At 41.5% G+C, this 24196-nt stretch overlaps 1 non-coding gene across 1 annotated transcript; it reads right to left on the bottom strand.

Annotated features, from left to right (window-relative positions):
- Window positions 1-2979: 2979 nt before the first annotated feature.
- LOC141645474 (small nucleolar RNA R71) lies at window positions 2980-3086 on the bottom strand. Its single transcript, XR_012544956.1, has one exon. It is a non-coding gene; the product is annotated as a small nucleolar RNA R71 (small nucleolar RNA).
- Window positions 3087-24196: the final 21110 nt, after the last annotated feature.

The following is a 24196-nucleotide window of genomic DNA, read 5'->3' as shown; positions in this document are numbered from 1 at the left end:
GCGTTCATTTGGCATTGTCGATTAGGTCACATAAATGAGAATCGCATCAAAAGATTAATTTCGACTAATGTGATTACACCATTTGATTATCAATCATATGGTACATGCGAATATTGCCTACTTGGCAAAATGACTCGTAATCCTTTTATTGGTAAAGGGACACGAGCTAGTGAACTATAGGGACTCATACACACCGATGTATGTGGACCAATGAGTATCGCGTTTCGTGGTAATGAAGCATACAATTGGTCATGTGTCCTCCGACAATAATACGATCACAACTGTTGATCATGATGATCACATGTTTAAATCTCATTTTAAAAGAATACAATTGGGAAGTATTTTTACTGTCAACTGGTCCACACATATCGGTTATGATTGGCTGATTAGTGTTTGACATTACTGTCGTGCGACGGTGGTGATCAGTTGATCCCCTAGGTCATACCTAAAGGATATTACTCTTAATTGATCATTTAATTGATCGTATAACGTTACGAATTAATTAAATTACTTGAAAATTGACGAACGATTTTGGAAGTAAAATTTACGTATCTCATTATAATCTGATTAAATAAGATACGGTCTAAGTAATCGAATTTTTTCATTACTCAGATGAAATTATTGTTTAAGGAAACAATTGAAATTGAATGAATTATTATAAATACAAGTTATTCTGATTTATAATTGGTAAAATATTTTGGTACAAGTAATTATGAATTACTAGGTCGATTTTTGTATATGACGTATTTTTATTAATACGTTGATTTTTAATATGTTAATAATACATAATAAATTTATGTGACATGTGACATGTGACATATGACAAATTGACATTTTGACAAAGATAAAATGGAGTCCATTTTATCCTCTTGACCGAAATATTGGAGAGGATTAGGAAAATATTAGGTTAATTGTATTAGTGGTAAACATAATCATGTTTACCTAATACTAGACTTGGATGCCTACTTGTTCTTGTGAAGGCAACCATGAGCATGCATTGGCTCCCTTGTTCCTCCTTCCCACCCGGTTTTGGGAAGAAAACCATTTTGGTTTTTCTTCTTATTTTTGCCTAATATTCACTAGTATACTCACTTGTGATTATTATTCTTTCATCCATCTAAAAACAAGAGTTCTAGAAAGATAAAAATTTCCTCTATTCTTCCTCTCTCTCAACCGGTTTTGATAGAGAAATCAAATAATTTTTGGGTTAATTTTTATACAAAATTAGTATTATTCTAGTAATAATAATATTAGTTTTATTAAGAGTATATCTTGGGTATAATTCCTTGGGAGGGATTCTCATCTTGAATCCTTGTTCATCCATTAAGGAAAGCTCAAGAACAAGAGAGTAGGAGAACTCTCTTGTGCCCTTTGATCCGAAAACCATAGGTAAGGATGATTAATTCTTCTTTATTTTGTTTATTGTTTGCATGCATAAGATCACTATTTAATTTTATGAGTAAATTAACAAAAACATATATGAATATGTTAGTATATAGATCTACTTTTCCTTCATCCTCAAGGACTTAATCGTCATTTAAGCCCTTAGTAAACCCTAATTTGTGTACCTAATCCCCACTATAAATACCCCATTAGTCTAATTAGATGAATCATGTTCTTCTTATCAATCTTTAGTGTAGTTTATATCATTCTAATCTCTTCTTAATCTTGTAATCAACTTCTAATCAAGTCTTAATACAAATCTCATTTCCTTAATCTCTCTTTTGTTCATCTTTTATTTTGGGTAATTGAAGATTATTTGGGTTATTATTGGGAGATTGACAAACTTCCAATCAATCATCAAGTACTTCTACTTTTTTAGCTTTAATTTGGAATCATTAGTAGGTATAATTCTCTTAATCCCTTTTTAATTATTGTTAATCATCTTCATTTATTCATCATGTTTTTCTTTGTTAATATGATTGACAATCTTGTTAACATGTTAACCTTGATAATCAGTGAGTAGTTTCCTTAACTAGGGTTAATGGGTAATTAGGGGAAACCAACATGGGGGATGATTCATGCTTAATTTAATATGTTTTCATAGTTTATTTGCTTGCTTGTTGTGATCTCAACTTATGCACATGTTATGTTTGATGAAATGCGAGCCTATGAATCCTTGCATTTTTTACCCATCAATTACCTTTTCAATGAGACTTGTAAGACATAAACCAACTTGAGTCTCATTAGACCATGCATATAGTTGAGTAGGGAGGATTAAGTCGACTTGTAGGTGTTGTACAATCTAATCGATTCGGCTCCGGGACCCAAACCTTTCTAGGATTGTAAGATATAAACCAACTCGATCCATCACAACAATAATTGCTTGCTTATAATTTGAGAACATGTTTGTATGATCAAATCTCTGAATCCCCTATGACCCCATGACACCCTAGTGCTTTTAATCAATTTTTTACATCTCATTTTAATCATCTTGCTTGTTAATTTTATTGCGATTTAGTTGTGATCTTCTCATCTCAACCCAAATCGTGACACCCCTAGACACCGCTACTTGCAATCGAAAACCCTACATCAATACCCGTCCCTTGGGATCCTACCTTTACTTGTCTCTTTACTAATAGTATAGTTGTTTGTGAAGTTATAAATATTGTTTTGGTCTAGGTGCTCCTAACGACAAGTAACCGAAAATTAAACTCCAAGTGAGTCCGACCAAAAATGACGCCGTTGCCGGGGACGGTGTTAACTTGATTTGATTTTCTTAGATTGTTATTAGTTGTGTCTTTCTTTCCCTTGGGGAAGTAAAACTCCTCAAGTTTTATTCTAATTGTTTTCAAGTTGTTTGATATTTTGTATGTCTAGAAGATCACAAGGTAACTTGTTACCCATTGATCACAAAATTGAAAGGACTTTGACAAACAATGGTTGAAAATCCTTGATAAGGCTACTCTTGGAATTGACTCTTGGAAGAAGTTGGCTCTAGCTTTCTACAAAAAATTCTACCCTCCGGAAAAGACTAACATGCTAAGAGCTCAAATTACGGGTTTTAAGCAAAGGGATGAAGAATCTTTGTATGAAGCTTGGGAGCGGTTCAAAGGAATTTGTCGCTCATGTCCTCATCATTGACTTAGCGAGTGGTTCTTGGTACAACAATTTTGGAATGGTCTTTATGAAGACTCAAGAAACATTCTCAACATGGGATCAAATGGTATGTTCACCGAAGTTGACGATAATCGAACTTGGAACAAGATTGAGGAAATGGCGGTCCATAATTCACAATATAGTAGACCTCGCAAGGCTACTAGAGGAGGAAAGCATGAAGTGGACTCTATTACTCAATTGGGTGCTCAACTTAGTACTCATATTGATACCATTAACTTGAAGTTTGAGAAGGCTATGGCTAAACTTGAAGAAGCCTCAAAATCACCAAAGCATCATGTTAATGCCATGGTAGCATATTCATCAATCCCAAGTGGGATATGTGAGAATTGTGGAACTTTGGGACATGACCAAAGTGAATGTAGGGGAACAAATGAACAAGTGAATGCTTTTCAAGCATATAAGAGTGGTACCACTTATTCCAATTATTACAATGAAAACACCAAATTCCACCTAAATCTCTCATACAAAAGCAAAAAAGTTCAAAACCCTCGACAAACATACACCCCACCTCCCATGAGAAACCAAAACCAAAGACCCTTTTTCAACCAAAACCAAGGTTACCAAAATCAAACTCCATACAATAAACAAAATGACCAAGTTTTTGATGTTAAAAAAGCGGTCCTCCAAATGCAAAAGAATCAACAAGAATTTTTCACTCAAATGCAAAAAGATAGCCAAGCAAAAGACATCACCATCAACAACATCCTAGCCCACACAAAAATGTTGGAAACCTAATTGACTCAACAAGCATCTTCAAACTCTCAAAGACAAAAGGGGCAATTACCACCTCAAAGTAATCCCCCAAGACATGAAACGGTTAGTGCCATTCACTTGAGGAGTGGTACAAGATATGAAGGACCAAGGAAGCAAGTGGAGGATGAAGTTGTGGAAGCTAGTGACAAAGAAGAAGTTATTCAAAATTCTAAGGAAGATGAACCAACAAAAGAAGAAGTTTCAAAGAAAAGTGAAGAGAAGGCCAAGGAGAAAGAGCCCATTGGGATTAGACTTCCATTCCCAAGTCGTCAAGCTAAGCCGAAGTTTCATGACCAACTTGAAAAATTTATGGAAATTGTGAAGAATTTGGAAGTCTCGATTCCTTTTACGGAAACATCAATCACGTGCCGGCCTATGCAAAGTACATGAAGGACATCCTTACGAAAAAGAAGTCGATCTGGAAGCTTGAAACTATCGCCTTCACTAAGGTGAGTAGTGCAATCCTTCAAGGGAGTTCACCTCCGAAACTTAAAGACCTGGGAAGCTTCTCAATACCGTGTACCAGTGGCGACACCACGATAAACAAGGCTTTGTGCGATATAGGAGCACGCGTGAGTGTTATGCTGTATTCGGTTAGTAAAAGGTTAGGGATGGGAGAGCTTAAATGTACCAACATCACACCCCAAATGGCCGATAGATCGACGAAGACACCGTTAGGGATATGGGAAGATGTTCCCGTGAGAATCGGCAAATTCTTCATCCCGGTAGACTTTGTCATTGTTGACATGGAAGAAGACTCCAATATTCCGATCATCCTCGGTAGACCTTTCTTGCACACCGTGGGTGTGGTGATAGATGTGAAGCACGAAGAGTTTACTCTAGAAGTGGGAGACGAGACCATAACTTTCAATCTTGACAAGACCATGAGTGCTCCCTGTTTGCATGAACCATGCTTTATGGTTGATCACTATAGCCGGAAGGATGATAGGAAGAAGTCGGAATTCCAATGGAAAAAGAAAGTTGATGATGCTCCATCAAAAGAGCAAGGAAATAGCAACAATGGGAGCTTGAAAAGCTCACCCATGACAAGTGAAGAAGACGGCCTCATTGGCCAAAACAAGAAAGAAGGAGAGTTGTCTCTATCAACTCAAGAAATTTTTAATGATCAAGTAGACGAAGTTTGCGGTCTTTGGGATGATGAGTTCGAAGGGATATTCAATCCCTAAATTGGTAATGCTATGAACCAAGACCATCACGGAGAACAACAAATGCAAAGATCTATTGAGGGCCTTTATCATGACAATGAACAAGCTTTTGACTACTTCTTCAAGGTGTTGAGTAAGATCAACAACACCTTGAACATGCCCCCTTGACATCTCATATTGGATGAGAGTTTGGTGGAGTCCTCCCTAAACCACCATTTGTAAATATTCTAACTCCCTAACTTGCATTCCAATTTTTTACATTGTATCTTTGTCATTTTTGGATTTATATTTTTGTGCCTTGATCAAGATATTTATCATTTTGAGAGAAGTGAGGGAGGGACTTATGATTTCATTAACTTGTAGTGCTTTGACTTAGTGTGGGGATAGCAATTGCCTAGGCTATTCATGCCTTTGTAGTGCCCCCACAATGAAGAACACGAGAATTGAAGAATGAAAATGTTACGGGTTATGCAGTACCCACGGATGGACCTGAATCCATGTGGAGAAGAAGGAATCCGAGCGTCTCATGAGAGAATCCGCTCGTCTTGAGGAATCCGAGTGTCCTATGTCACCAGACGCCCGTGTGGCCGAGCTGTAGAATTCAAAAAAATGGTCTGTCACAGAATCCGAGCATCCCAGTGAAGAATCCGCTCGTCTGATTCTGGACGCTCGTCTTACAGCAAAGACGCTCGTCTTTCTGCTGTTGAAATTTAAAGTATCACCATGTAACAAAATCCGAGCGTCCGTGCAGGAAGACGCTCGTCTCACATTGAGGAATCCGCCCGTCTTTGCTGAATGACGCTCGTCTTATGGCGTCATTTCCTGAGGCACAACGTGAAGAATCCGAGCGTCCCAGAATACAATCCGCTCGTCCCCTGCTGCTATTTAAAAATAACGGGTCTTTTAAACCCTTATCCTTATTCATTTTTATTTCCTCTACATTCAAATACTACCCAAAACTCAAAAACCCCAAAAACCCGCATCCTTTACATCAACAAAACCAAATTTCCTCAACCAAATTCAACAAAATCAAATCCAAACCTCCCCACAACAAAAATTATTCACTCCTTTTGCAAAAAAAAATGATTTAAACACCAAAATCTTCAACTTTTGAGTCGATTTATAAGATACAAAGCAAAATTCTTTCATCTTAAATCGATTTGGGCATAACTAAAAATTGGAGATTTCAATCTTTCTTTGGTGTAATCAACAATGGCAAGAACTAAAGGAGGTAACAAGGCACCCCCAAAGAAGTCACTTTCAAAAAGGCAACAAACTCTTCAAGCAAAACAATTGTCAAAGGCATTGGTAGTTCATGAGGCAAGGTTGGAGGTTCAACAAGGTCCCCCTATGGAAGCTACAACATCAACAACTCCGGTCATTGAGCAATTATCCAATTATCCGGAGGTAATTTTTACGTCAGACTCTCACAGGAATAAATTTGTTCTCTTTTCTAAGAAGACCATTATGCCTACAAAATTTATTTGTGAAGATGCCTTGACTAAGTTGGGTGTTCTTGAACAAACGAAAACCTTCTTTGAGGCTATGGGATTGGGTAAATTGTTTACCATGAAAGAATTGACATACCCCTCCCTCACCTTGGAATTTTTGAGTTCCTTGAAAGTCACAAAGGTGGAGACTAGAACCTACATCAAGTTTCATCTTGCAAATGTTAATAGACGCATCACTTTTGGTGAATTGAGTAAGATTTTAGGCCTTAGTGATACCCCGTACTATGAAAAGATCCCCGACAAGTATGACCCCGCTCCTCTTTGGGAGGCAATTTCCGAAAAGAAATTTGTGCGCTTTCATGATTGTCGTGCTCTATTAGTCTACCATCCGGGCATTAGAGTGTGGCATAAGGTCATTGGGAATACTTTGATAGCAAGAAATGGTACTAATCATCTTACCAAGCTCGATTGTGTTCTTCTTGAGTCGGCCTTGAACATAGGAAGGGAATATACTAAGCCATATAATGCTCTAAGACTTTTGGTTGAAAGATGGCTTAATGTCGATTGTGGTAAAGAAGGCACCGCTTTCATTGTGAATGGAGGACTAGTTACCTTTTTGGCCAAGCACTTTAACCCAAATTTCAACAAAGACAACACCTATGTGGCGGTTAAAGGAGGCCATCTCATTGATATGGACACCATGATTCACAAGTTTAAGTGGGTCAAGCATGATCCTCTTGACACCAAATATGGGTGGTTAACCAATGAAGCTAGATCCTTCACCTTGCCTTCAAAGATTTGCCGTTTGAGTGTTCACCGACCAAACTAACTTCTTTCACTCTCCGAGGAGACCGAGTATATTATTCAACAGCAAATAGGTGAGATTGACGAGCCCTCCTCCTCCATTGTCACACCACCCTACCCATTTTAGTATCACGAGTTCAAACCCAAAGATGTCGAGGTAGGAAATGATTACATGACTCTACTCATGAGGGAAATGCACAAGCAAGCTTACAATGATAGAGTGGATGCTTACAAGGCCCAATATCCGCCTCTCCTACATCTAGCTAGGCAAGGACTTCTTGATCCATCATGTCCTTTGCCTAGTTGGGCGGATAGGGAAGTTTTATTTCCTAGCACCTCTAGTGATGGAAGACCGGGTGGAGAGGAGAATGTTGATGATGAGGGTGTTTAAGAAGAAGGTGAAGAACAAGAGGTTCAAGAAAGTGTTCAAGAAGAAGAAGCTCAAGAAGAGGAAGAAGAAAGTGAGGAAGAGCAAGGAAGTGAAAGTGGGAGTGGAGATGATTCCACATCCATGGAGGAAGATGATGATAATGATGGTATGATGGAGGATTAGCAAACCTTGGAGGCTCTGACATTCTTTCACCCCTCTTACGGTTTGTCTACTTTATTTTATTTTGATCATATGTTTGTGGAGTCCAAGCAACATGGAGGACTAACACCTTGGCCTCATTAAGGTGTTTTTTTCATTGTTCCCAACATGTAAAATCCAAAATGACAATTTGTAGTTTCATGCATTGCATTCCATGTACATGAACTACCCCTAAATTCAAGACATTAGAAATAGTGTCTATTTTTGTTTGGGGAAGTCCATGCATATGCATCAGAAGCTAATTTAAATTATGGTGTTCGCCATAACAAAAACACATGCATCATGTAGTGTAGCTTAGCATAGTTTGCATTTAGTTTAGAAATCATGCATCATGCTTGCATAATTTCCTATCGTATTGGCCATTGAGGACAATGCCCATAATAATGTGGGGATGGGAAATTCTAACTTAACCTTTATTCAAAAATTGAAAAAAATCAAAAACATGTTCATTTCCTTTATAGTGTAGTCTTGTCGATCGGTCCGTTTCGTGTTCACAAATAAATAGATGTGGTCGTTGGGTCACGTCCGAATCAAAACACAATTTATAGCTTCACAAACAACTCTACAATTAGTAAAGAGGCAAGTAAAGGTCGGATCCCAAGGGACGGGTATTGAAATGAGATTTCTATTGCAACTAGTGGTGTCTTAGGGGTGTCACAAATTGGGTTGATGTAGAAGGTCACTAAACTAAAATAGCAATGGAAATAAACAAGCAAGATGAATTAAAAGGGGTGTAAACAATTGATAAAAAGCACTAGGGTGTCATGGGGTCATAGGGGATTCATGGGAATTGATCATACAAACATGTTCTCAAATTATAAGCAAGCAATTATTGTTGTGATGGATTGAGTTAGGTTATATCTTACAACCCTAGGAAAGTTTGGGTCCCGGAGCCGAATCGATTAGATTGTACAACACCTACAAGTCGACTTAGTCTTCCCTACTCAACAACATGCATGGTCTAATGAGACTCGAGTTGGGTTATGTCTAACAAGTCTCATTGAAAAGATAGGAGATGGTGGTAAATGCAAGGATTCATAGGCTTAGCATTTCATCAAACATAACATGTGCATGAGTTGAGATCAAAACAAGCAAGCAAATAAACCATGAAAGCATATTAAATTAAGCATGAATCATTCCCCATGTTGGTTTCCCCTAATCACCCATTAACCCTAGCTAGGTCACTACTCACTCATTATCATGTTGATCATGCTAGCAAGGTTGTCAATCATACCAACAAAAGGAAACATGATGAATAAATGAAAGTAATTAACAATAATTAAAGAGGGATTAAGAGAATTATACCTACTAATGATTCCAATAATAAAGCAAAGATAAAAGAAGTCCTTGATGCTTGATTGAGAGGTTGTCAATCCCCCAATAATAACCCAAAAAATCTTCAATTACCCAAAATAAAGGATGAACAAAAGAGAGATTAAGGAAATAAAACTTGTATTAGAACTTGATTAATTGTTGATTACAATACTAAAGAGAGATTTGATTGATATTAACTACTCTAATTATTGATAAGAAGAACCTCCTCTTCTAATTAGACTAATGGGGTATTTATAGTGTAAATTAGGGGGATGCATTAGGGTTAACTAAGGGCTAAACTAGTAATTACACTTTTTAGATTGAGCAGGGAGGAGCCGGTATTTTTCGAAGGAAGGGCTTCTTTCTTTGTAGCTTGGAGAAGACGAAATTGCGCTGTACAGGACGGGCGGATTCTGGCGGTGGAACACGGGCGGTTTTGGAGGAATCCGGACGGATTCTGGTGATGGCAAACCCGAGCGTCTTGGGCTGAAACCGCACGGATTGTGCATGTGGAGGACGGCCGGATTGTAGACAATCCGCACGTATTGTGCCTTAGCAACGTTTCTTCTTCTTTTCTTCCCTTTTCTTCATAAATTCCTTGGGGATTTCCTTGGGGACTCAAGGATCCTTTCTCAACATTGCTCATCTACTATAATATGTACAAAGGCCTTCTAATCTTGTCTCTCCTTGATGCTTGGTCATTGAATTCGATCAACTTAGTCTCGTTTTGCCATGAAAATGCAAGATTTGCACTCCTTTCCTACCAAGGGATCAAAATCTCAAAGAATATGCAAAACAAAGAACTAAAGACAATAAATGACCCAAATATGCACTAAAAAGCATGGGAACAAGGCTAATTCGGGGGCTAAATATGCGCTAATTATGGTCACATCAAATGTCCCCAAACCGAACCTTTGCTCGTCCCGAGTAAAGAGGTGACAAAGACTAGGACCATTATTTAAACTAACCTAATAACATAGCCGATATGAGACAATTAGCGGGTCTCACTCTGCCCCTTCAACTCACAACAAGACAACCATGAGGTAGGATGCCTTCCTGCAAGGCAAGGTGGGTCTTGCCAAAATGGCGACACATCCAAACATTAAGCACACAAAATCAAATAATGGATGCATCTACGAAAGGAATAGCCACTTCCTCATCAAGTGGCGGAGGCAACCAAGAGAGAACAAATTTAAGAGCATGTAATCCTTCACAAATACTAGTTCAACAAATTACTAAGGCTAAGAGGATGGCACTAAATCACCTCCAAATGGTGTTAAACTAGACTACTTTCGTCCTCAATTTCCAAATGCTTTCGTCAAGAGCTATCGGATGGTGGTGGAATGATGATCCCTTTGATGCTAGAAGCATATGACATGACAAGTCTCGAATTCTCTACAAAAGTAAAGGTCATGGATCGTCCCAAGCTCGACAAAGTGGTTTGACAAAAGATTTTTTGGGAATGAAATGCTCAAATCTTTATACACAATGGTGGATATGACTAGTATTCAAAATTGTCCTCATTTCACTTTCACATTTCAAAAATTTAAGATGGGGTTTGTCCCTTCCGGGCTAGTGTCCTTTGCTTTCGCCAATCGCTTATTAGGCAACCGGTTAACCTCTAGACAATAGCTTTTCGGGGTGATAGTCACTCTGTCTCTGGGCGGCCGAATTCACAACCGTGTGGGGGCCCAATTCAATGGATCCCGCTCCAAAGCACATCGAAGTGGTACGCCTCCATCAAAACAAATAAATTTCTCAACATTCAACAATTCATAACATTTGAGGTTTCTTTGGCATTAAATTACTTCCACATGACAAAATTCTTTGAAATGAGCACTTCAAACTTATTGATAGAAAATATTTTTGGGTTGCCTTACCACAAGGTCAATCAAGGTCACCTAGACAAGTTAACCAAGTCCACATCGCATCACGAGGTTGGATAGGTGACTCACATGCAAACTCTTGACTAGGCTTTGGGTCATGGGTCAAAAGACACTAGTATGACACTATCTAGGGTGTTTCACAACCATTCTAGTAGGCAAAGTCTTAAGTTGAAAAAGTATTTGTAATGGCGTAGTTGCTCTTGTCAAAGTTCTCAATTAGGCACTTTTCAAAACTTTTTCTAAATGCAACTACATGCAATGATGCAACTAATATAAACATCCTAATGCAAGTGATTCTATCAACTAATATGACATATAAACTAAATGCAAGTCCTAAATTCACATTGTTATACCGCATCAATCAAAATAAAGCCACATAGTCATTAACATAAAGAGGAAAAAGGAGATTGGAAAGATCATACCATGCGGTCTTCATGATCCTCATGTCTCGGATGTGGCGTAGTCAATCAATGTGAACAAGGATAGAACAAACACAATATACAATATATACAATATAACTACACTACACAAGGAATAAACATGTTTTTGGGTTTTTCAATTTTTCAAATTTTTATGGTTTTTAGAATAAGAGTTAAGTTAGAATTCCCCATCCCCACACTAATATGGGCATTGTCCTCAATGGCCAAAATGATGGGAAATTATGCAAACATGATGCATGATTTCTACACTAAATGCAATCTACACTAGTCTACACTACATGATGCATGGTTTTTGTTTATGACGGAGAGGATAATTTAGATTACCTCCCGTTGTGTATGCATTAACTTCCCCAAACCGAGTTAGACACTATTGCTAATGTCCAAGGATGGGTGTAGTTCATGCACACACTATGCAATGAATGAAACTAATTTGTCATTTTGGATTTTGAAAGTGGGAACAATAAAATGAGAACACCTCAAAAAGTACCGAGGTGTGAGTCCTCAATGGTGCTAGGACTACTCCAACAATGATCAAGAAAAATAAAGTACAAGTTAACAAGACACAAACTTCTTTTCATGAAACTTTGAAAAATAAAGAGGAGAGATGAGAAAACTTCACTTAAACTTAGGTGGGTGCCTCTTGCCCGCTCCACCTAGTTATGAAGTAGTCTTCTAGATATCGGCATCATCTCCCTCTACATCGCTATCCCATATCTCCTTTGATGCATCACTCAAACTTGGGTCCATGAATTCGTCTTCTTCACTTTCAAGCTCCACCGTGTCTCCTCCACAAGAATTGTTGCTTCCCTCCTCTTGTCTCCCGTTTGCTCCTTCATTAGCTCTCTCCGAATTGGGGAAGAGCAAATCCAATTGAGCCCATGAGGGAAATGCTCCTTCCTCACTAATCCGTCCTCTTCGAACCATCTCGTGATATTGAGGGTAGAGAGCATAGTAAGTGTTCACGGCGGTTTCGTATTGACGGTAGTGTAAATCTTGTAAGATTCCCATGAGAAAGTCGTCACGGGGGAGGATGAAGGGATTTGGATGGTTGTATGGTTGGTAAGAAAATGGGTAGGGAGGCACTTTGATCTTCTCATCTTGAGTTTGTTGTTCTTGTTGTTGTGGTGGTGGATTTTGAGGTGGTGGTGCTTGCCTTGGTTGGGTTGGATTTGGAGGGATGAGGTAGGATGGGATTGGAGATAAATGTCCTCTTCTCGGAGAAATTCTTGGTAAGCCATTCATTGGAAGAAAAATCGGATCACATCCTTTCGTTATCCACTTGATGCGCTTGTCAACCCCCTCAAGGGTTATCCAATGGTGTTGAATGAGAAGAAGATCTTCATTTCTCCTCGTGTTTCCCAATAGAGGAGTATACTCATTATTCTCATTGAATCTTGGGTTGAAATGCTTTGCAAGCCTAGAAATGAGTCCTCCATTCACAATGTGTTTCATTCCATCATCGTCAACATTCCTAAACTTTGCCCATTTCTCGACTAGCACTAGAGGTGCATTGAGGTGGTACACACTTCTTCCTTGAATATTGAGGTAGGATTCCATAAACACAAGGTCTAATTGGTTCACGATCGCCGGGTCTCGGCGAGCAAAGAGAGTGCCCGAGAGGAATCGATAAGTAAGTCTCAAGATCGGATTTTGAATATGAAAAGCGAGACATTCCTTGTTCTGTTCGAAATCCCGGCCGGTCATTGCCCTCCACAAAGGTTCAACACTGTATTTCTTTGGCTTCGATGTTCGGGTAGGCGAAACATCGAGTCCGAACACATTTGCGAATTCTACAAGGGTCATCATCCTTGAAACATTTTCTAGCCTAAACTCTATGTAAATTGTTTTGTTCAAGGCTGTAATCTTCAAAAAGCTCAGAAACTCAAGCACAAGAGATCGATAAGTTGGTTAATACATGTGAAAAAGGGTAGAGAGACCAAATACTTCAAAGAGAGCTTCTACTTGATGATAAATCCCAAGTTTCCTCAAGGTATCATGACATAAAAACTTAGTGGGAAAAATGTTCTTACTTAGAAGCCGGTGGAAGACTAATCTTTGCACATCATTCACAAATTCCACATTTGATAAGTCATCAAGCCTTGTGAGATCTACAATCTCTTCATGCTCCCTTCTTAATGTGTTGACATGGGAGGTGGAAGAACTTCCCCTCATCCTTGGTCTTCTCCCATTCCTAAAAGAGGATCTCCTTGGTGCCATTCCTTGATTATAGAGTTGAATTATTTTGATTTGTGAAGGAATAAAGATGCTCCTTGTTGATTGAGTGTTGCCTTTGGAAACCCTAGAAATTTGGGGCTTTTTGATTTTGTGGGTTAAGAGAGTGATTTGGATATGTATGGGAGTCATAAGGAGGTGGGTTTTATAATGCAAGTGGAAGGAGTGGTGATGTGTCACTAAATGTGTGGTAGGGTGTAATTTAATTAGGAAAAGTCGGGTCAAAACACCGTGGGAGGACGAGCGGATTCGAGCAGAAGACGCTCGGATTCGTGCTTCTCGGGACGGGCGGATTCGGGGTAATACGCCCGGATTCTGTCACGGCTGAATTTCCAAAAGTTGACGCCTCAAAGACGGGCGTCCCGAGCATGAGACGCTTGGATTCTTTTCCATTGGGACGGGCGTCTTGTTCTGAAGACGGACAAATTCCTTTACAGCAATTTTCCTTTAAATGCACAGGTAGAAAGACGGGCGTCTTTCTGCCAAGCCGGCCGGTTTCTTCAGGAGGGGCGTTTTACCTTCGGGGACGCTCTGATTCCCCTTCAGTCCAAAAATCTTCAAATTCTCAGCGTAGCAGGACGGACGGATTTGTCTTAGAACGCCCGGATTCCGGCAAGACGTCCGGATTCCAGGGAACACGCACGTGTTCAGGCTGTGAATTCATCCTTTGACTTTCTATCCTTTCTTGGATGCGTCCCCACACTTGAAAATTGGTTCCTTCCTTCATTCAAAATTCAGTAGTAACCCTCCCTCACTTACGCTCGTAAAAAGAGTTCATGCTAATTATTAAAAGAAATGCAATAAAACAATAAATACAAGTTAGAGGGTTAGTATATTTACAAGTGGTGGTTTAGGGAGGACTCCACCAAACTCTCCCTTTGATAGTTCTTTCAAGGATTAGAAGGCCCGAGATAGGTGACCTCGACCTCTCCAATAAACGCTCCTTCATAGTATGGCTTCAATCTTTGACCGTTAACCTTAAACTTGCTTCCATCTTCCGCCTTGAGTTCGAAATCTCCATATTTTCCAACTTTGGTTATCACATAGGGACCCATCCATCTAGAGTTCAACTTTCCCGGAAAAAGTCGGTAGCGGGAATTGAATAGAAGGACTTTGTCTCCTTTATGCAAGGCCTTTTGTCTAATTCTCTTATCATGAAGCAATTTCGTCCTTTCTTTGTAAATCTTTGCATTCTCATAGGATTGTAGTCGGAATTCCTCCAACTCTTGAATTTGAATCATCCTTTTTTGACCGCTCAATTTGAGATCAAGATTAAGTGCTCGGATTGCCCAATAAGCTTTGTACTCTAATTCGATTGGCAAATGACATGCTTTTCCATAGACAAGCTTGTAAGGTGAGGCTCCTATGGGAGTCTTATAGGCCGTCCTATAAGCCCAAAGAGCATCATCAAGCTTTGTGCTCCAATCTTTCCGAGTCTTGTTCACAACTTTCTCAAGGATTTGCTTGATCTCTCTATTTGAAATCTCAACTTGACCGCTTGTTTGAGGATGATATCCCAAGCCGGTTCTATGTTGAACACCATATTTGGTCAAAAGAGATGCAAGTTTCTTCTCATGGAAATGCGTTCCTCCATCACTAATGATTGCTCTAGGAACTCCAAATCTTGGGAAGATTATCTTTTTGAAGAGCTTGGTGACCGTTTTTGCATCATCATTTGGAGTGGCAATTGCCTCCACCCACTTTGAGACGTAATCTACGGCCACAAGGATGTACTTATTCCCATTTGATGTCACAAAGGGACCTTGGTAGTCGATTCCCCAAACATCGAAGATCTCCACCTCTAGAATACCCCTTTGTGGCATTTCGTTCCTCCAAGAGATATTCCCCGTTCTTTGACAAGCATCGCAATGAATGATGAATTCTCTTGTGTCTTGAAACATTATAGACCAATAAAAGCCCGATTGAAGAATTTTTGCAACGGTCCTCCTTGCTCCATGGTGCCCACCGTAGGGTGATGAATGATAACCTTCCAAAATTCCTTGGATTTCCCATTGAGGGATGCATCTCCGGTAGAGCCCATCACTACACTCCTTGTAGAAGTTTGGGTCATCCCAAAAGTACCTCTTCACTTCAAATAGGAATCTCTTCCTTTGGTTGTGGTTCAAATTTGGAGGGAGTACCTTTCCAACAATATAATTGGCATAATCGGCAAACCATGGGGTGATGTGCCTTTCAAGTTGTGTTTGAATAGCCATCAAAATATCATCGGGAAATGAGTCATTGATCGGGGTTTCTCCATTTTCATCATGAAACCGGATCCTTGACAAATGATCCGCCACTACATTCTCGGCTCCTTTCTTGTCTCTTATTTCCAAGTCAAATTCTTGAAGAAGCAAAATCCATCTCAACAATCTTGGTTTTGCCTCCTTCTTTATCAAGAGATGTCGGAGAGCACGGTGATACGAAAATACAATCACCTTGGATCCAAGCAAGTAGGAATGGAATTTATCCAAAGCATAGACAATGGCAAGAAGCTCCTTCTCGGTTGTATCATAATTCACTTGGGAAGGGTCGAGGGTCTTGCTTATGTAATAGATGGCATGAAGAGCTCTCCCTACTCGTTGGCCAAGAACCGCTCTAACGGCGTAGTTGCTAACATCACACATAATCTCGAAAGGTGATTCCCAATTCGGAGGTTGGATGATTGGTGCTGAGATTAGTGCTTCCTTGATTCTATTAAAAGCTTCAACACACTCATCAGTGAATTGGAATTGGGCATCCTTAAGCAAAAGTTGAGTGAGGGGTTTCGCTATTTTTGAAAAATCCTTTATGAAACGGCGATAAAAACCCGCGTGACCGAGAAAACTTCTCACCCCTCTAACATTCACGGGAGGTGGGAGTTTCTTTATCACCTCAACTTTAGCTTTATCGACCTCGATGCCCTTTTCCGAAATCAAATGACCCAAAACAATTCCTTCATTGACCATGAAGTGACACTTTTCCCAATTTAAAACAAGACTAACATCTTCACATTTTTGCAATACAAGAGAAAGATTATGCAAACATGAGTCAAAGTCCTTTCCATAAACACTAAAATCATCCATAAAAACATCCATTATGGTCTCTAAGTAATCGGAGAAGACACTCATCATGCATCTTTGGAAAGTGGCGGGGGGATTACATAAACCAAAAGGCATCCTCCTATATGCAAAAGTACCATAAGGGCATGTGAAGGTGGTCTTATGTTGGTCATCCGGGTGTATGGGGATTTGGAAGAATCCCGAATACCCGTCAAGGTAACAAAAGAATTTGTTGGAGGCTAACCTCTCAAGCATTTGGTCAATGAATGGGAGGGGGAAATGATCCTTTCTTGTTGCGGAGTTTAATTTTTGATAGTCAATGCACATACGCCAACCGGTGATCATTCTTGTGGGTATTAGTTCATTCTTTTCATTTGTCACTACCGTGGTACCTCCTTTCTTAGGTACCACTTGGTGGGGCTAACCTACAAAGAATCCGATATGGGATATATGATTCCCGCATCAAGTAATTTCATGACTTCTCCTTTGACAACTTCTTGCATGTGGGGGTTCAATCTCCTTTGGGGTTGAATGGTAGGTCTATGGTCTTCCTCTAGATGAATTCTATGCATGCAAAAGTTACGACTTATCCTCTTAAGGTCATCTAGACTATAACCTATAGCCTTTCATGTTGTTTCAATACATCAAGCAATTTTCCCAATTGGTCATCATCAAGTCTATCATTAACAATCACGGGTTTGGTCTTTGATTCATCAAGCTAAGCATATTTCAAATTTGGGGGAAGGGTTTTTAAAGTAGTGTGGACAGCGGGCCGCCCACGGGGGCGCTTGGTGAGAAACGGGACAAGCGTTTGCATTTTGTATGGAGTCGCCACCAATTTTTATGGGAAATTGTAACCGTTCGAGTACCTCGTGTCATGTCAAGACACAAAGTAGTGACATGAACACTAAGCAATCGTTACCCTTAGCATTCTATGTCTAGAATGACTCTCGTGGATGCCAATGAACACGGGTGTTCACAGATATCTGGAGTAAGGGGTGAGGGTACGTATTAGGAAGCTCTTTTGATCGAACACCTAATCCCGCCCGCCTTGATAGCGGCCTCTACTAATGATTAGGGAAGTTATTCGTACTCGATATATCGTCAGTTATATGCATGCAATGCAACATCCAAGTCTTAATCCTAACATGTGAAATTTAGACTAAGTCGGTTGACACGTAATTTAGCATACAATTGGGTCGAAGTAGGATTTAATGCTCATTTACATGTGGAAACATGCAAGCAATAAGAGAAATACAATAATTATAAATTACAATAATGAAAATTACATTAATTACATTGGGATAGGCGATTTATGTCGAAAATACCTTTAAAACGGATAATTTGAGAAAAAGAATAAAGGAATAAAAGAAATAAATAAACGAACAGGAATTAGCGTGATGTTACGGATAATAGTTAGTTAATACGTACGTTAATTAAACTACGTCAAGGCGAAACGGAGTTGAGAGACGAGAACTCGGCCAGAACAAAGCGCATAGAGAGCTGCGTCTTTTGGAATAGGCGCAGCAGACGCTGCGTCTGTTCCTTGGCTCAGTTCTGGCTGTGAAGCCGTAATTGCAAGCCGTTAATGTCGATTGGTGAATTTAATGAATTGATTAACATATTTACTCGGATGAAAGTGATTAATAGGTTATTACATATGAATGATGGTCATGAAAACAGTAAAACATGAATGAGACGGATGCAAACGGATTAACTACATGATGGAATAATGATAGAAGTGAAAAATATTAATGAGTCCTCTATTGAAATCAATTAACTAGCATTAGATACGATGGATTAATGACGAATATGCGACGAATATGACAAAAGACGGATTAAACTATATCAAGGACGAATTCCAGAAACCCAATATGAACAAATTGAATCTCTACAACCCGGAATTGAATTTAATGACGAAAATCCGCAAATATTGGATTATTTAGGATTTAAGTCGGATTTATGATGAATTGAAACATGCTAATGATGAATGACTATAATACATGTGGATTATATGCTATTACAACGAAGAATTAACAGACGAAACAAGCAAGAGAAAGATTTGAATACGAATTACAGAGGACAAACGAAGAAGAAAGGAAGCAGGAACTGCGGCAGCCTCACGAAGAGGCGCAGCAGGAGCTGCGCTCCTTCGAAGAGGCGCAGCAGTTGCTGCGTCTTTCTCGACGTCTGTCTACTGGAAATCCGCAAAAGCAGAGTTTTAAAGCACGGTTTTGGAAATCAGTTTTAACGGTGTTTTCGACATAAATCTTACAACGATGATACAATAAGTGAAATACAATAAATAAAAGAGGATTATACACCCTCAGACTTACATGTTGACGAAACGAGATGAACTAAGATATCGACTAGTGAATGCTCGACGCGAATGCAAAGAGAGTGCCCTCGTAAGAGGAAAACGATTGATTAATTAAAGTTGATTGAGTGTAGTTGGTCAAATTGGTCGGTCATGCAACGGAGAGGCTGGTACCCGGAAAGATCCGAGCTTACGTGGTCGAAAGTTCAAGCACGTAGGCGCCAATTAGTAAGAACAAAGTCTAGAATGCAAAGGGAGAAGAGAAGGGCGGACACTCGCGTGAGAAATATGAGGAGCGAAGGCTCCTATTTATACTAATCACGTGAAGGAATAGGGTTTCAGAGACTCTTTGGAAGTGAATCTCGGAAAGATATGAAAAAGATACGTAAATCATGCAAAGAAGGGCCTGGGAAGAGGCGCAGCCCATCTGCGTCTCTTGAAGAGGCGCAAAGACTGCGTTGCGTCTATTCCCGGGAGGTTTCCTCTATTTGAAGAAAGATTTCCGCGTTTGAGTTATGGTAGGACGGAAATAATTCGATTATCTTATGAATATTACGGGATATTATTTGCCAAAAGATAAAATTTATGAAATATGGAATAGAAATATCCGGAACATTCCAGAATATTCTGACTCGGGATTTAACAGTTATCAGAAATGGAGACGGTTTTTGACCCGGACTCCGAATGTACTCTAATTACTGCCAAAACGACCGTATCAGGACGTAGATGACAACTAAGAGGTCGACATTAAATATTTGAGCAAACACTTGATGATAATCTTACGAACTGTCACAAATCGCTCCGCGTATCAAACATGCGGCCCAATCATCACCGGGTGGTTTGCGGGAGGTGCAGAAATGAGGTATCTACAGAGCCCCCACTTTGACTGAGGCTTGGACAAGGCGAAAGTCAAAGTATAGCCATCAGGTCAATCGAAGATTACAACCTGACGACTATGGCGACGCGAGGCGGCTCAAGGGGTCTGAACCAAGGACCTGTCGTCGGGAACATTTTAGAGTCTGTCGACTATCGGGGAGGGTCGTTTAAAGTCCATTAGACTACGTAAGGAAGCTCGCCAGCCATGAGAAGAAACCATACCTGAGATACCCCTGGGTGAAGCGGGACTGAAGACGCTTCGGCAAAACTCTTTGGTCTGAAGATAACTTGGTGTCTGAAGGCATTAGGGGTCACAGGGAACTTTGGTCGAACTCTGCGGGGAAACAAGAAATATTGAAAGCAAAGCAGGACGTCGCAGAAATCGCTGGGGAATCCGCTTGCGTAGGTCTCAAGCGAACTTCCGGCAAAACTCGAGGTTGAATCGCTTGCGTCGGTCTCAAACAAACTCTTGTGGGGAATATTTTGACGACTAGGAACATCTAGATCGTCGTGGGAGAAATCTTGAGTGAGCGATCGCAAAATACTCTCGCACGGATATAATGATCTTGAGCAATACTGCAAAATACTGCTGCGCGGGATAAAATGCGGGCCGGAACGAAAGAAAATCATCGAAACGGACCAAAAGAATATAATAGCGTTGAAGAAGAGGCGCACCAAAGATGGGCCCACGAATAACGAACTCATAACGAATTTTTGAAAATCCGTATGGAGGGAACACAAGGAAGAGGCGCAGCAAGAGCTGCGTCTCTTGGAAGAGGCGCAGCGCCTGCTGCGTCTTTTCCCCAATTTGGCTATTTCTGCGTAAAAACGCGAACTCAGAAGGATTGTGTTTCGTTATTTCGAAACATAATTCTTGCATTTCTCTCCCAAATCTTCACCATTTCCGTCAAGGTTTGATTCAAAAGCTTGCTTTAAACATGACTAATCGAGGTATGTGTCTTAATCTTGCATTAATCTCCTGCATTTGTCGAATTTTGAGCCGCGAGATTTAGGGTTTTCGACCCTTTTGATCGAAAATTTGGGGCTTTTCCCCCAAATGGATTTGCTTTGCCAAATTGACACTAGAAATGGATAGTAGGTGATGTTAGGAACATAACCATGTGTTTGCTTCGAATTTTCATCGAGTTTTGAGCCTTTGAATGAATTTTGAGACGGTTTTACAGCTAGACCGTAAATTGCTTCGAAAATAGCCTTAGGATTGCCCATTTGCGATGAAACTTGTTATTTGGGATCCTTGGATGATGGGTAAACTTTCTACCATCTCGGAATTTTGGTTTGTGACAACTTTTTCAGGACACCTTTTTAGGGCATAATCGCCGTTATAACGAAATGCTGCCGAATTTTCGACTCGAACCCGGAACTAGGCCTTGGACTGGACTTGACTTGACCCAATTTATCACATGAGTGATCGGGTTGGCGGGAATATGGCCAAAGATGGCCAGAAAGGGGCGATTTCAGGGCCTTGAGGGCTCGAAAACCCCTTAACAAAGGCTTGTCGTCGTATGACGCGGCCTGAATTTGCTTTAACGTTGCAGGTGATGAGGCTTCTACTTCTGGGAGAGCTCCCATGGAGATAGACGTTGTTACGATTGAGGAGGCTTAGAGAGCGAGGCCTTCACCGCCGCGGTGATGGCTGCTGGAGACGAGACTCACGAGGAGGAGGTTGCCGAGGAGGAGGAGGTCCCGAGACGGGCTAACGTCGGGCGAGGAGGTCGTCAGCTGAGGGGAGCTCCTGCGTGGGCCAAGACCTGGGAGAGTAGGCACCTGGTGTGGGCTGCAGAGGGTCACCTGTCCTACAGGACGGTGAAGAGCTTGGTAAATAAGAATTCACTACTCATTACCTATTCTCTTTCATTCTTTTTGTCCAAACTTCTTTCGAATTTCAGCCAAAACTAAAGATAGCTTTGTTTCAAATTATTATAGGAGGCCGGGAACATCAGGTCGTTCTCGGGTTACACGACGAGCCGATGGAGCACTACGAGCGGTGTCGGCGGAGGAGAGGGCCATGATCGAGCGTGGAGCGTTTGGTCCTCCGGTTCAGTCCTGGAGGGATATCGTGAAGAGGAAGTTGCGGGCCAACCTTAGCACGGTCCGCGCTTTCTTGGATCGATTCTCGGGATACGACTTCCACGTTTCACCTACCTTTCGGTGAGGTGGGAGTTACTCTGGAGGATTACGGCATGATTTCTAGTCCGCCGTGTGGGGACCGAGGAGATGGTGTGGCGGAGAGCGCCATGAGGGCGGATTCGGCCGAGGCGAGGAGATTGATCGGCCGGAATTTATCGCCGAAGGTGTTGCGATCCGGGTTTGGTACCCGCACCTACGTCCGAGACTACTTTGCGGGGAAGACCCGTGCCACCGGTGACGATCGATGGGAGGGAGCGCTCCTCCTCCCCGTACTGAGATGAGCAGAGGGCCGTGCCCGTGGCTTTGGTGGTTCTGTCTTCGATTTACCTCGGAGACAAGGGCGAGAGGCTATCGACGAAGCTTCTTCCCTTTCTTTCGACCTGAGTTCCCTAGGGCGTTGGGACTGGGTCACAGCTGGTTTTGCGGTCCTCATCCGCTTTATGAAGGCCATGGTTCGTCCGGAGTTGATGGAGAAGGGGACTTCCCCTGGCGCTGTCGGACCTGGGCTACTGCTGGAGGTATGAACCTTCCTTTAGACCAAAGTAAATTCCTTTCTTTATCAAATCACGAAAGATCGTCATTGATTATTCTGTTTTACAGGCGTGGGTGTACTCTTACTTCCCGAGTCTCGCGCCCAAGAGGACGGAGCCGCTGGAGAGGGCCTATCCCGTGGTGAGGGATTGGGTCATGTGCCGGACGAAGAGCAAGCGTTCTTCTCACAATGTCTACCGGCGGGACGTGAACGCTCTTCAGCTGAGCAACGTGAGTATCCCATTTGTATTTATTCATACTTCTTGTACTTTGCTTTTAATTGATCATAGGAATGACCTTTGCCTTTATATTGTCGCAGTGGGTGCCCAGACCTTGGGCGGAGTACGCTAGAGCGCCTCCTTTTGTCGCTGAGGTCCTTCGACCTAGGAGCCCGAGTAAGCTGCTGTTGTGGACGTCGATGGGTCCTGTGTGGTATCTGGGCGAGCGGTTGGCTCGTCAGTGCTCTCGGGACGCGTTGACGGTTCCCGTCGACCCTTCCAGGACGATGTTTAGGGAGCCTTCTGAGGCTGAGAGGGAGGCGGACTTGGCTGGTGCCAGTGGCGACGACCTTCTTCTCCCCGGCGAGGACTACTCGGCGTTCCTCTACGGGAGGTTGGCGTACTGGCCGGTAGTGGTGAGTATCTTTTACTTTCGTTTGATTTGATTTCGAGAACTGCGAGGAAAGATCGTCGGTTAACGAGAGCTATTTGTCTTTGCAGGAGGTTGAGGCGGCGGGCATCGAGCCCCCAGAGTACCCCGAGACCCTTGAGTACACTGACGCGACCGGGAGGACGACGATCTCCGAGTTGCGTGATTTTGACGTAGCTGTGACGGATGCTGGCCTAGACGACTGGCAGCATCTGATTCGGAGGGTGAGCCTCTTGTTTATATAACTTTGGTGTAAGAACACATTTGATTGAACTTGTTCAATTTGCTGAGAATTCCTCTTGAAAATGCAGGTTGCGCCGTCTCGGTTCGTGGCACTATGGAGGGTGGCCAACCGGCTGCGAGCTACTGCCATCGAGGCACTCGTCGGTGGTCGAGGTCGTCAGGTATGAACCTTATTTGACTTTTGGTTTTGATTTGTTTTTTTTGATTTCCGATTTTTGATCTTGCTTGAATTGATTGACATGAGCCAATTTCTTGTTTACAGGGTGACCGCGAGCTGGAGCGAGAGTTGGCCCAGTCTCGGGAGGAGACGGCTCGCTTGTTGAGGGAGCTCGAGTTTCGGGATGCCGAGAATGCCGTTCTTGCGGCAAGAGTTGCCGAGTTGGAGGGCGCCCAGCAGTAGTTTTGTGTAGTTTTGTAGACTTGTGCATTTTGGACATTTCATTTTGAAACATTTTTGGACTCTGTTCGGGGCGCAAGCCCCCAGTTTGTTTGGAATTTTGGACTTTGTTCGGGGCGCAAGCCCCCAGTTTGCTTGTACATTTGCTCTGTCTGGTGTATATATGGTGGCCTGAGTGCCTTTGCTGCTGGGTTGTGTTGCTTGTACCTGCAGGTTAGTTCTTGAACAGGTTTGGTAGAC

Source organism: Silene latifolia, chromosome 2, assembly GCF_048544455.1.
Source record: "Silene latifolia isolate original U9 population chromosome 2, ASM4854445v1, whole genome shotgun sequence".
Taxonomy (NCBI): Eukaryota; Viridiplantae; Streptophyta; class Magnoliopsida; order Caryophyllales; family Caryophyllaceae; genus Silene; species Silene latifolia.
The sequence above is the reverse complement of the archived record's forward strand: the minus strand, read 5'-3'. Positions and strand labels throughout refer to the sequence as shown.